This window comes from Castanea sativa, chromosome 2, assembly GCF_040712315.1.
Source record: "Castanea sativa cultivar Marrone di Chiusa Pesio chromosome 2, ASM4071231v1".
In the NCBI taxonomy this organism is placed as follows: domain Eukaryota; kingdom Viridiplantae; phylum Streptophyta; class Magnoliopsida; order Fagales; family Fagaceae; genus Castanea; species Castanea sativa.
This window is the reverse complement of record NC_134014.1, coordinates 45,818,579-45,831,283: the sequence shown is the minus strand read 5'-3', so window position 1 is coordinate 45,831,283 and position 12,705 is coordinate 45,818,579. Positions and strand designations below refer to the sequence as shown.

The window sequence follows — 12,705 nt, the reverse complement described above, 5'->3', positions numbered from 1 at the left end:
GAACCATCTATTTAGTAGACTAAAAAGGACTTGTAGTTGTAGCAGAGAGTGCTTTACTTGAAAGCGTCATATGAAAATGTTAATTTTAAAAGTTATTACAAATTTTCCAACAAAATGTTTACAAAGTTGTGTGCGTGGATAATTTAGCTCAAAATTCATTATCAGAAAAACAGAGTACAACACAAGCCATCAAAAGACCACTGGCAATAAACGAAGAAACTCACACTGCCTCAAAAGACAGGCACAATAACGCTAATACAAATACAACGAATCAAGATTCTTTAGAGTTCTTAGGATACTCTACCACATAGAAAAAGGGGTAAGATATTGTCTATAATCAATCACCAACTAAATCCCAAAAATAAAGACTTTTAGAAACAACTGAAAAGAAGTCTAACGCCAACATCATTAAACTTAAACTTAAAACAGTTTTTGAAAGAATATTCTAGAGGAAATAACAAAATAGAATGTGTTCTTTTTGACCATTGCCCCTATCTCCGCATAAAGAGAAATTATGTTTACTACTTTAGCTCATTTGGGATGAGCTATAAACAAGCTTTAGCTTATTTGAGTTTATAGCTTCTTTTTGGTACTATTTATGAGTTCTATTGTACTATTCAGTTAGCTTTTAACCTTATTTTTTACACTTTCAGTAAAAAAAATTCAGTTTCAACTAAATAAATTCTTCCCAAATGAAAATGTGCCGACAAAGAGCAGAGAGAGAATTTACTGTTATTCATTGATTTTAATATAGATTGGCGCCTAAAGCTTTAACATTTACTTTTTTGACAATTTGCTCCTTAATAACATCACTTCCATGGCTCCATGGAAATGTTTACAACGTACATGTGAGTTTTAAAACTTCCATGGAAAGTGTGTACAATGTAATGAATGTGAGTTAGATTGTAATAAGTATTATATACTAAGATTTGTAATATTGACCTTTTACAAATTTTGGCGAGTAGTGCCAAAATGTCACGATCAAATTTTCCCCTCTCAAAAAAAAAAGAAGAAGAAAAAGGCAAGCTAGCGTGTCCAACTATTGAGACTTCTAGATCTAGTTTTTCTTCTACAAAGTAAAAGATGAAGCGACTGTCAGTAGTCACACACAACTGACAACATAAGGTGGAGATGGAGAAGGAGAAGGGGGAGAGGCACTTTGTGCTGGTTCATGGAGCTGGTCATGGAGCATGGAGTTGGTACAAAGTGTTAACCTTGCTGAAATCGGCTGGTCATAAAGTAACAGCGTTGGACTTAGCTGCCAGTGGGATTCACCCAAAGCAAGCACATGAGCTCAGATCACTATCAGATTACCTTGAGCCTTTGATGGAATTCATGGCATCTCTTCCAGCAGGGGAAGAAGTGATCCTTGTGGGCCACAGCTTTGGTGGAGCCTGTAACTCTGTTGCCATGGAAAAGTTCCCTGAGAAAGTTTCTGTTGCAGTATATGCCGCAGCCCTTATGCCTGGTCCTGACTTCGATTTCTCTGCAGTGTATGATGAGGTACTATTCTCTCTCTCTCTCTCTCTCTCTCTCTCTCTCTCTAAGTTGATGCTATTAGATATATTGTGAGACAATCTAACTTGATAATCTTAAGATAATAGATGGGTATGGCAATGCCATGAAAAAAATGGACACACAAAAATTCTGAACAGGCTTTGGTTTCTTCTTAAACATATCTCATCAAATCTTTCCTCTACATATGAAGCTTTCTCCCCCCAAAAAATAATAGGACATGTTTGAACATAATCAGATCATTTTATCATTAAAAATCACATTAAAAAAAAGCTCATTATAAGTTAAAGTTGAGGTCTCGATATTGAAAAGAAGCCTGTTACATATATGGCAAAAGGTGACCACCTTTTATCACTGCACGAGTCTCCACCGGAGCAAAGCCACTGCTCTGGTGTTGCAAGGTGAGCAATTACATGGATGAGCAGTCTTGAATTTTCATTTTTTATTTTTGCAGAATAAGACATTATTACCAGAGAAAGGATAACAACACAAACAAAACCAGAGAAATGAGCAGTGTTGATTAATAGACGGATTCAGATCCTCTAGAGTTCCTAGGGTACTCTACCAAGTAGAGTTCATTAAATCCTAACCACTCTTTAATGATTTAATGGTCTAGATTTTGCCATGTCAGTATTTCATTAACAATCATCTTAATTGTTTTGTTAACAACATTAATTTATAATATAAAGAATATTATTAATGAAATGCTGACATGGCAGAATCTAAACTATTAAATCATTAAAGAGTGGTTAGGATTTAATGAACTCTACTGGTAGAGTACCCTAAGAACTCTAGAGGATCTGAATCCTTAATAGACCCGTTTTAGTATTATGGATTATTAGTTGAAAGGACCATGCCATTATTGTGACCCTTAACTATCCGTGCGGGGTTGCCTAGGAATGGACCAGACCAAGCTTATTGGCTTTGAGATTGAGTTTTTAGTCTTATGCAGGCCTCAGCCTCACACGTGACTCGCTCGTATCTTTTAAAAAGTTTGTGATTCTTTTTTAGTCTCTTATTAAGGAAGAGTCTTGTGACTCTTGTCAACTGAGCGTCTTTATAGATTATTTTTTGCCAGTTTATTTTATTATTTAGTTTATTTTTGTTATTATTCATAGACCCCACTATACTTTTTAGCTATTCATGGATCTCATTGTACTATTTCAACTAACTTTTATCTTTATTTACAGTACTTTCAGCAAAAAAATTTCAATTTTAACAAAATAAGTGGATCTCAAACAGACCTTAAATGTCTTTGAAGAAAAATTAAAAAAAAATCTCAATTGTGAGTTATTATATTGCTCATTTTTTTTTTTTTGAAAAAAGAATGCACTTGTCAATAATGTATTGGCTTGCATAATGCTCTTATTTATTTATTTTTATTTTATGACAATATTATACTGACTTGCGTATGTAACTTCATTGTAATTGTATGTGTTTTTGGAATGTGTGCCCAGATATACACACCCACACAACAACAAATATTGCATATATGTAACAAGAGTTTCAAATATTGGATCATTTCTTACATCACCCATTAAAAAAATATACACGATGATTTTAACGTTACACTTGTTTCAGCATAAAATATATTTTGGAAACATTTCCCCCTTTTAATTTTTTTTATATAATAAATTCCAGGTATTTGGCATGATTGAAAATGGTGTAAAACAATTTACACCCCAAAGCTTTTGAATACAAGACCTCCTCCCTCCCCTCTTTCAAATTTTCCACCCACCATAACTACCACACTCCTCTTCATCACGACCACCACCCCAAACTTCTGTCAACCACCCACACCATGAATCAACATATCGAGACCTAAGGAGATCAGTGTTGAAGCTTTGCATGGTGGTGAGATTAGCTATTGAGATGACTCTCCCTCTTGCTCAATCAAAATTTTTTTTTCTTCAGATCTACAACTAGTTCGCAATGAGATTGGCGACTGGGAAGACTCTCCTTCTTGCTCGATCAATTTTTTTTTCTCCTCAAATCTACAGGTAGATTGTAGTAAGATTGACGAATGGTTCATTAGTGATTTTCCATTCAGACTAAGCTCCAAAAATCAGAACATTTTGCATCGAAACAAATGTGCTCTTATTTACAATATCACTAAGGGTATGTTTGGTTGGGGTGAAAATAGGGAAGATGAAAAATAAGAAGAGGAAAATAGGGTAAAAAATGACATTTTTTACTGTTTGGTTGAGAAGAGAAAACAAGAGAGACGGAAAATAGGGGGGGAAAATTTTCCCTCCAAACTCACCTTTTTTTATTCTTCCAATTTGGGAGGAAAATGAGGAAGGAAAAGTGCTGAAAGATGCACTTTACACAAATACTCTCAATTTAAGTTGCATATTTTTTTCCTTCTTCTCTCTTCCTTGGGTAGCAATGTTGAGTTCAAATCTTCTGTTCCACTTCTTCTGCTCTACTCTATACTCCACCAATAAAAACTTACCACGTGTTTACCTAATTAATTAAATACTATCATTATTGACTTATTAATGTTACCGTTATTAATTAATAGTAGTATTTAATTAATTAGGTGGACACGTAACAAGTTTTTATTGGTGGAGTATAGAGTGGAGCGGGAAAAGTGGGACAGAAGATTTGGACTCAGCAATGTTGCCCCTCTTTTTGGAGTTTAAATCTTCTGTCCCACTTTTTTTGCTCCACTCTATACTCCACTAATAAAAACTTGCCACGTATTCACCTAATTAATTAAATACTACCATTATTGACTTATTAATGCTACCGTTATTAATTAATAGTAGTATTTAATTAATTAGGTGAACACGTGGCAAGTTTTTATTGGTGGAGTATAGAGTAGAGCAGGAAAAGTGGGACAGAAGATTTGGACTCCTCTTTTTGCCCCCTCCCCCCCCCCCCCCTTTTTTTTTTCTTTTGATTTTTTAGGGCTTCGGTGTGATAGTTTATTTTTATTTTTATTGGATGTGATTTTATTTTGAACATGTTTTTTATTTTTATAAAAATTTTTGGGTGATTGTTCTTTTTTGTGTGGTTATTTATCACTTAAAAAAAAAAATTTGACATCATTCTTTAATAAGGATATATGAGTAAATTTATACAAATTCATTTTTTCTATCATTCCACTTTTCCACTTCCAACCAAACAAAAAAGAGAGAAAATAAAATCTTTTCTATTCTCCCATTTTTCCATCCTCCCATTGAGTTGTGAGAAGTAAAAGCAAGGATAGATTTTTTATTTTTTCAACACAAATAAAACAAACTCCTTTTACCTATAACAAAAAAATCTGACCATTAATCAAATTTTTGTCTGGATGTGGCATCACCTCTTTGATGCTTTGCTGAAATGAATTTGCAAGAGGGATTTTTCTTCTCTTTCTCTCTCTAAAAATCATCATCATTCTTTTATCATTATTCTTGCTATATGATAATATACAATGACTATGAAAACTTGTCAAAACAAGAATTGTTTTTGTGCGGATATTTTTGTATAATGTTTATAGCAAACTAAACAATTTTTGTTTGTTTATTAATGTTTAAGAATATTGTGATATATCAAAGATGATACTTTTGTATTTAATAAATTTATGAATTATGATTATTGTATTAATACTACAATTCGGCCTCCCTTAGTAAAAGTTTTTGGCTACAACCTAGGGTAAAAGGTATCATAGTAAAAAAAGTAAAAAAAGATAAAAATTTAAAAGGTTAGTTTTTTTTTTTTTTAATTTATTGATTCAAGGATTGAGCCTAAAAGTGAACTTATCAAGTTTCAATCTTAACCCTTACAAGTGGTATTGCATGGTGCAATATCTACCAGATCTCAATCCTTGAATTCATGCCCCACTTCACAATGGTTTTAAGTCATTGTTGACCGCTGGTTCAATGTGGTTATCAGGTTTCTTTACCGCACATCAAGTCATAGAAGTTATGGGATAGGGCCTGGTGATCAACAATGAATTGAGATCAGGTTGAGATTGAGAATTAGAAAGAGCAACTTCCAATCTCTACCATTGAATAAAATAAAGTAAAAAATAGTTAAAGTGGGCATGGTAAAACTTTTTGTGAGAGAAGAGAGGGGTAATTGCATGGTGTAATTGCATTGAATCTCAATTTATCAAAAACAGTTATATATACTTCAGATGTTAAAGGACCTCTTCTTTTTTTTTTTTTTTTCGTTGATACAAGATAGAGATTCTAATCTAGCATAATCTAAGTGTAAATGTGTGTGAAGCTCACTCCTGGAGACTTGAACTCCAGTCCTTACCCCCCACATCTTACAAGTACTTATAGTAATCATCGCGCTAAGGGTGCGTAGTGGTGATGTTAAAGGACTTGAAACTATTGAGAATAGACTTTGACCGTTTTTTATTATAAACAAAACCGTTGAGCTTGGGTATGTGATGTGACCTCATGGAGGATATACCTATGAGGGTTAGTATCATAGGAGTGTCCCGTGAAGAGATTAGCTGAAAAGGTAAATGAAATTATTACATATTTTGCTATGAATTCAATAATGTTTAGATCATAGATTTCCACTTTGCCTCTCTCAAATTTAGGACAATCAAAGGGGCTCCAAATCCCTTATTGAGTCAATGGTCACTGCTCTTTCCCATACTAGTTCCCAAATGTGCATAATGATATCTTTGGTTATATATAGTTCTTTCAAAGGTTGGAATCATTCATGGACTCACAATTCACATTCGATCAAGGGCCCAACAACCCACCAACCTCATGGCTATTTGGGTCCAATTTCATGGCAACCAAGTTATACCAGCTCTCCCCACCTGAGGTAAGATATAGAGTTTATACTTTTCTTTAACCTCATATATATATTCAACATTGTCACACGTTGATTAGGAAGAAAACATTAAAAAGAAAAATTAGAAAAGTTAGTCGAGCATGCAATCATCAATTTAACAACTTGTATAAGTTTCAAATTCTTAAACAATTAGCTAATATATATATATATATATATATATATTAAATTTACTTAACAATAATTAATGATGAACTGAATTAGGATTTGACGCTTGCCATGTCTTTGGTGAGACCTTCCCATCTTTATGGTGATGATGCATTGTTGTTAAAAGAAGCAAAACTAACCAAGGAGAAATATGGGACTGTTCGTAGAGTTTATATTGTTTGTGACCAAGATAATGTTGTAAAGGAGGATTTTCAAAGGTGGATGATTGAGAATAATCCAACGGATGAAGTGAAGGTGATAACTGGTTCTGATCACATGGTCATGTTTTCTAAACCGAAGAAGCTGTGCTCATGTCTCCAAGAGAGATTGCGGATAAATATTCTTAAATTTCTTATTTATGCCGTTTGTGTGCTGGAATTTGGAATGTATTTTTCATTATGTATCTCTGAAATAGCATATTTTTCTAAAAAGACATAATGTCAGAGAAATTACAAATGCACAATAACAAATAATCTACCCTTGCTGTCCCTTATGAGGTATTGCATATGATTTTCTTGCATCATGTATACGTGTGCTCAATGCAATGTTGTATTTGTCTAAAAAATGACTGGTAATTCTATGGTCCATATGAAACTATTTTTGTGGTTCTATACAACAAAAGCAAGTGAAAAAAATGCTCAATTTCAAAACTTGCACATATAAATTAGTTAACCATTCATAATAGTTGTTTCAAAATGTGGCATACATTGATAAAACCATCTATTTTGTTTAGTCCTAGCCATGTTTAAACATGTGGCCACCTCCATATGAACATAATCCCTAACCATACTTATCTGCACTTAACAAAATTCTACAATTTCATCAAAATAAAAGCTGAACTACTACCTTGCAACTTGCATAGTAGTGCAACCATCCACAATTATAAATATAGAATTGTCTACAAACAAAACATACATATTGTGCTTTATCTGATATGGTGTCAAAGTTTAAATACAGTAATTAGAGCTACAAAATGAGAATCCATTCAAGATCACAGTCAGATGATGAGTGATTTTGATTATGATAAGTACGAACACTCGATTCTCTGGCAAGTACCATTGTTGGCGTTAACTTCAACGACCTTTAAGAAACAACAAGAGACCCTCGTTCTATATAAGAATTATGCTCCGATCCACACCGCTAGTACTACTATAGGACATAATTCATGAGTTCTTGAATCTTTGAAAGTTTTTGTTCCTCACTCGGCAATATCTGCATATGTGATGTGACTTGTGACTAGCTGTGCTAGAGCTAGAAAATTGCTGTTGTAACTCTAAGCAATGTTACATTATCCAATAATTTGTTATAAAATTCATATTTGAAAAATTCCACCGTTGAAATTACATGTTTTATATACTCTTAACATTTATGCCAATTGGATGTTTTTTACCATTCGATTCATAACTTATTTTTTATGCATTATTTTAAATTACAAAAGCTTGAATTTAAACAATTAATTGATGACATGACTATTAATCTTTGATCACCTTGAAATTTTGCAAGCATGAAGAATATACAAAGATAATGTAATTTAACGGTAGATTTTTCAAAATTCACATCTAATTAAAAAATATTGAGTGGTGTAACATTGCTTAGGGTTACATCAAGTATAACTTAAACCTAACTCATATATATATGAGATGGGTTCAAGTTATACCTAGCGTAACTCAATAAAAGTTACACATTTTTTAGGCCATTGATTTACATGATATCTAATGGTTAAAAATACTTAACAACCACATTAGCCAAATTTATTTAAGGGTGTTTTTTTTTCCTCTCACCTTCTTTATTATAACCACTAATTTTTCTCACCTTATTTACATATGAGCATTGACTGGACAACTGATTGCTAGCATTTCCTTTAGTACTAGAGCAATACACATAGTATGTGTATGCAATTCAATGTGCATAATTTTTCCATCCTTTTCAAAGTTGTAATTGTATGTATACCTCATTTACTTCCATTTTAAAGTATTTTTATTTTTATTTTACCTTATTGATCAATAAGGTAAAATAAATTTATCACTACGAGTTAGTCATGATTAACTTGCAGTGATAAATTTAAAAGCATTTTTAACAAAATAGAGGGGAAATATATTTTGTCAAGACCAACAAAAGTAGAACACTACAAAAAAACTTTTCCTACACTGGTTGACCTATTACTGCAGGTCAAAGCCGACACTTTCAAAACCGCTGTTATAGGTCTCCTATAGAGGCGGTTTTTGAAACCGCTGGTATAGGTGGACCTATTACGGCGTTTCACAAGCGCCGCTATAGGAATGAATTTAAAATTTTTTGTTTTTGTTTTGTAAACAACCTATTCCGACAATTTTAAAACCACCACTATAGGATTTTCCATATGTAAAACCGATTAAAACGCTTTTTTGTAATATGGTTTACCTAGAAAGAAAAGAGTAAACCCTATTATAGTGCGCTATAATAGGGTTTACTCAGAAAGAAAAGAGTAAACCCTGTCTCAGTGCTTTTTAAAGCGCTGTAATAGAGGTTACTCTTTTCCTTCCGAGTAGACCCTATTATAGCGCTTTTAAAAGCACTGTAATAGGGTTTGCTCTTTTTTGGTTTTTAAGAGACTCTTCCTAAAATTTACCAAAATACCCCCTTAAATGTAAAAAATGACCGAAATACCTTCGAACTTAAATGACCAAAATACCCCCGATGACTAGAAAATGACGAAAATACCATCGTTGCCAACAAAGGACCAAAATACCCTCGATGCCTGAAATAAGACCAACATACCACCCCCTAAACCTAAAAAATGACCAAAATGCTCCTGTAAATGTAAATTGTGGAAGGAAATACTGCATAAATAGAGTAGCCAAAATATATTACTCTTTGATTGTGGTGAAATTACTGTGATCTTAAAATTAGGACATCATCAATAATTGGCCTACTTATTCATTAACCCACTACTTAGACTTTTGGCATCTAGATAAGATCTTACAAACTATTGAATGACAATTATACAATGTTTGGGATAGAAAATCTTCATGAAAAGGTTCAGATGATGGCACTAATATACACCCTTGCCTACCCCTTGTTTAAAATAAATCCTAGTAACATCAATATATATGTGGCAATGTACGTATATATGCAACACAAGTGATGGAACGGAAGCATTATGATGTTATGGGTTGGGTTAAAGTTACACTTGGTGTAACTTTAAACAATGTTACACCACTTAATATTTTTTAATTGAATGCGAATTTTAACAAATCCATCATTGTATTACATTATCTTCATGCATTCTCCATGCTTGCAAAATTTCAAGATGATTAAATATCAATAGTCATGTTATCAATCAATTATTTAAATTTAAGTTTTTGTAGTTTAAAATAATGAATAAAATATGAGTTTATGGAGTTTTATTATATAATATATTGTTAAATCATGCAACTTGTGGAAAAAAAATGCGGGGTTGTGTGGGATTTAAGTTTAGAAATTTTTTATATTAGACTTTTCGTTTGAATAAAATTTAAATTTGTTTTAAATTATTGTTAAATATTATACCTTAGTCAAAACATGGGTTGTTGTTTTTTTAGAAAGTAAAACCTTGGTTGTTACATGGGATTTAAGTTTAGAAATTTTTTATAATATACTTTTAGTTTGAATAGAATTTAAATGATAAAGTTTTACCTAAATTAAACTATTTTTAAATATTATTCCTTAATTGAGGACAAATATTCTAACAAAAAATATATAATTAAGTTACTAATTAGTGAGAGTAGTCATTTGATGCAACCGTGGTTTCTAAGCCCAGATTATATATATATATATATGGGTTGGGATAACTTTAAATAATGTTACACCACTTAATATTTTTTAATTGAATGCGAATTTTAACAAGTCCACTATTGGATTACATTATCTTCATGCATTCTTCATGCTTGATAAATTTCAAGATAATTAAATATCAATAGCTATGTCATCAATCAATTATTTAAATTTAAGTTTCTGTAGTTTAAAATAATGAATAAAATATGAATTTATGGAGTTTTATTATTTAATATATTGTTAAATCATGCAACTTGAGGAAAAAAACAAAACAAAAAAATGTGGGGTTGTGTGGGATTTAAGTTTAGAAATTTTTTATATTAGACTTTTCGTTTGAATAGAATTTAAATTTGTTTTAAATCATTGTTAAATATTATCCTTTAGTCAAAACATGGGTTGTTGTTTTTTTTAGAAAGTAAAAGGTTGGTTGTTACATGGGATTTAAGTTTAAAAATTTTTATAGTATACTTTTAGTTTGAATAGAATTTAAATTAGTTGAAATTTAAATGATAAAGTTTTACCTAAATAAACTATTGTTAAATATTATCCCTTAAGTGAGGAAAAATATTCTAACAAAAAATATATAATTAAGTTACTAATTAGTGAGAGTAGCCACTTGACGCAACCATTGTTTCTAAGCCCAAATTATATAATATATATATATATATATATATATATGTGTGTGTGTGTGTGTGTGTGTGTGTGTGTGTGGGGGGGGGGTTGGATTCAAGTTACACTTAGTATAACTTTAAACAATATTACATCACTTAATATTTTTTAATTGGATGCGAATTTTAACAAATCTACTATTGGATTACATTATCTTCATGCATTTTTCATGCTTGCAAAATTTCAAGATGATTGAATATCAATAACCATGTTATCAATCAATTGTTTAAATTCAAGATTCTGTAGTTTAAAATAATGAATAAAATATGAGTGTATGGATTGAATGGTAAAGAACAACTGATTGGCATGAAAATTGATATGAATGTTAAGAATATATAGAACATGTAATTCAACGGAGGGATTTTCAATATATATATATATATATATATATAAATATAATATTTATTTATTACTTATACATGAAATATTTGTGATTTTGATTTAACATATAATATTTTTAGATGTTAAAAAAAATATTTACATCAAACAAGTGTTTACATCTTTGCAAAAAAAAGAAAAAAAAAGAAAGAAAGTAAGTTTTGACATGTTTAAAAATATACAAGTCAATTTAATAAAAATAAAATATAATTAAATTATGTATGGTATACATTAAATACACTTTAAATTTAATGAGCTATGTATGGAAAAATTCTTAGGTATTCCCAGAGTATAGTAAAATAGTGTTGTCTTCTCTTACATTCATAGTGGATCCCACCATGAATTTATTGAGTGGACCCTAATATAAATGTGAAAAGAGGGAGCACCATTTCCTGTAATGTAGGACTGGGAGTACTTAAGAATTACTTGCTAGGGGTGTTCACCAAACCGCAAAAACCGCACTAAAATTGCCAGCAAAATGGCATAACCGCACCGCACCGCAAGTAACAGTGCACCCCACCATACCGCACCGCACCATCTCTATATTTTAATTAATTAGTTTATTTTTAATATTAAATATATTATTAATAGTTCAATAACCCTAGTTAAAAAAAAAAATGTTTGATAACCCTAGCAAGTGTTGAATAGGAAAGCCATCCCTAAATAAGGAAAAATTAGCTCAATAGTTTATAACTTTGTCCAAAACAAAGGGAAAAATTAGTTTTGGGCTGGGTAGGAAAAACAAAAAATTTGAAAAATATACCAACTTCAAGCTGTTCAAATCGCATCTTATACATCGCACCGTACATGTGACAGCAAAAATAAGGTGCATTGCGGTTTTGATTTTGACTAAACTCTAAATCGCACCACACCACACCGCACCGCACATGTGACTGCAAAAATAAAGTTTGGTGCAGTTATGGTTTTAGTTAAACAGCACCGCAAAGTGCAGTACTAAAAATGGCCTAAAACTGCACCGCACCGCACCTCGAACACCCCTATATAAATACTCGCTATGTATGACATGTTTTTAATAAAAATCTAGGGGGACTATTATTGAAATTTATGTCCAAAATTTTATATATATATATATATATATATATATATATATATATATATTTTATCAAAAATACAAGAGGGAAGGAGGATTTTTGAAAAGTCAAGGGGCCATAGTCCCCCTAGCACCCCTCCATCTGCCCTGCCTCCACTTGTGAGCTCCCAAAACCAATTTGACATTTAAAATTTTGAACTGCATATTTATTTGATTAAGAGTGGTTGGACACTTCGATTTGCTTGCTAATTCGTTTATTAGATCACTAGCATAAGATAGTTTAGTATTTATTAGCACACCAAATAAGCACAAAAAATCCTCTGTTGTCGTTATGGTCCAACTCAAAATTC

The 12,705-nt window shown here is 31.6% G+C and overlaps 1 pseudogene; it reads left to right on the top strand.

Moving 5' to 3' along the window:
* Positions 1–1,035: 1,035 nt before the first annotated feature.
* Positions 1,036–6,827, top strand: LOC142625974 (methyl jasmonate esterase 1-like; annotated as a pseudogene).
* The last annotated feature ends 5,878 nt before the right edge of the window (positions 6,828–12,705 follow it).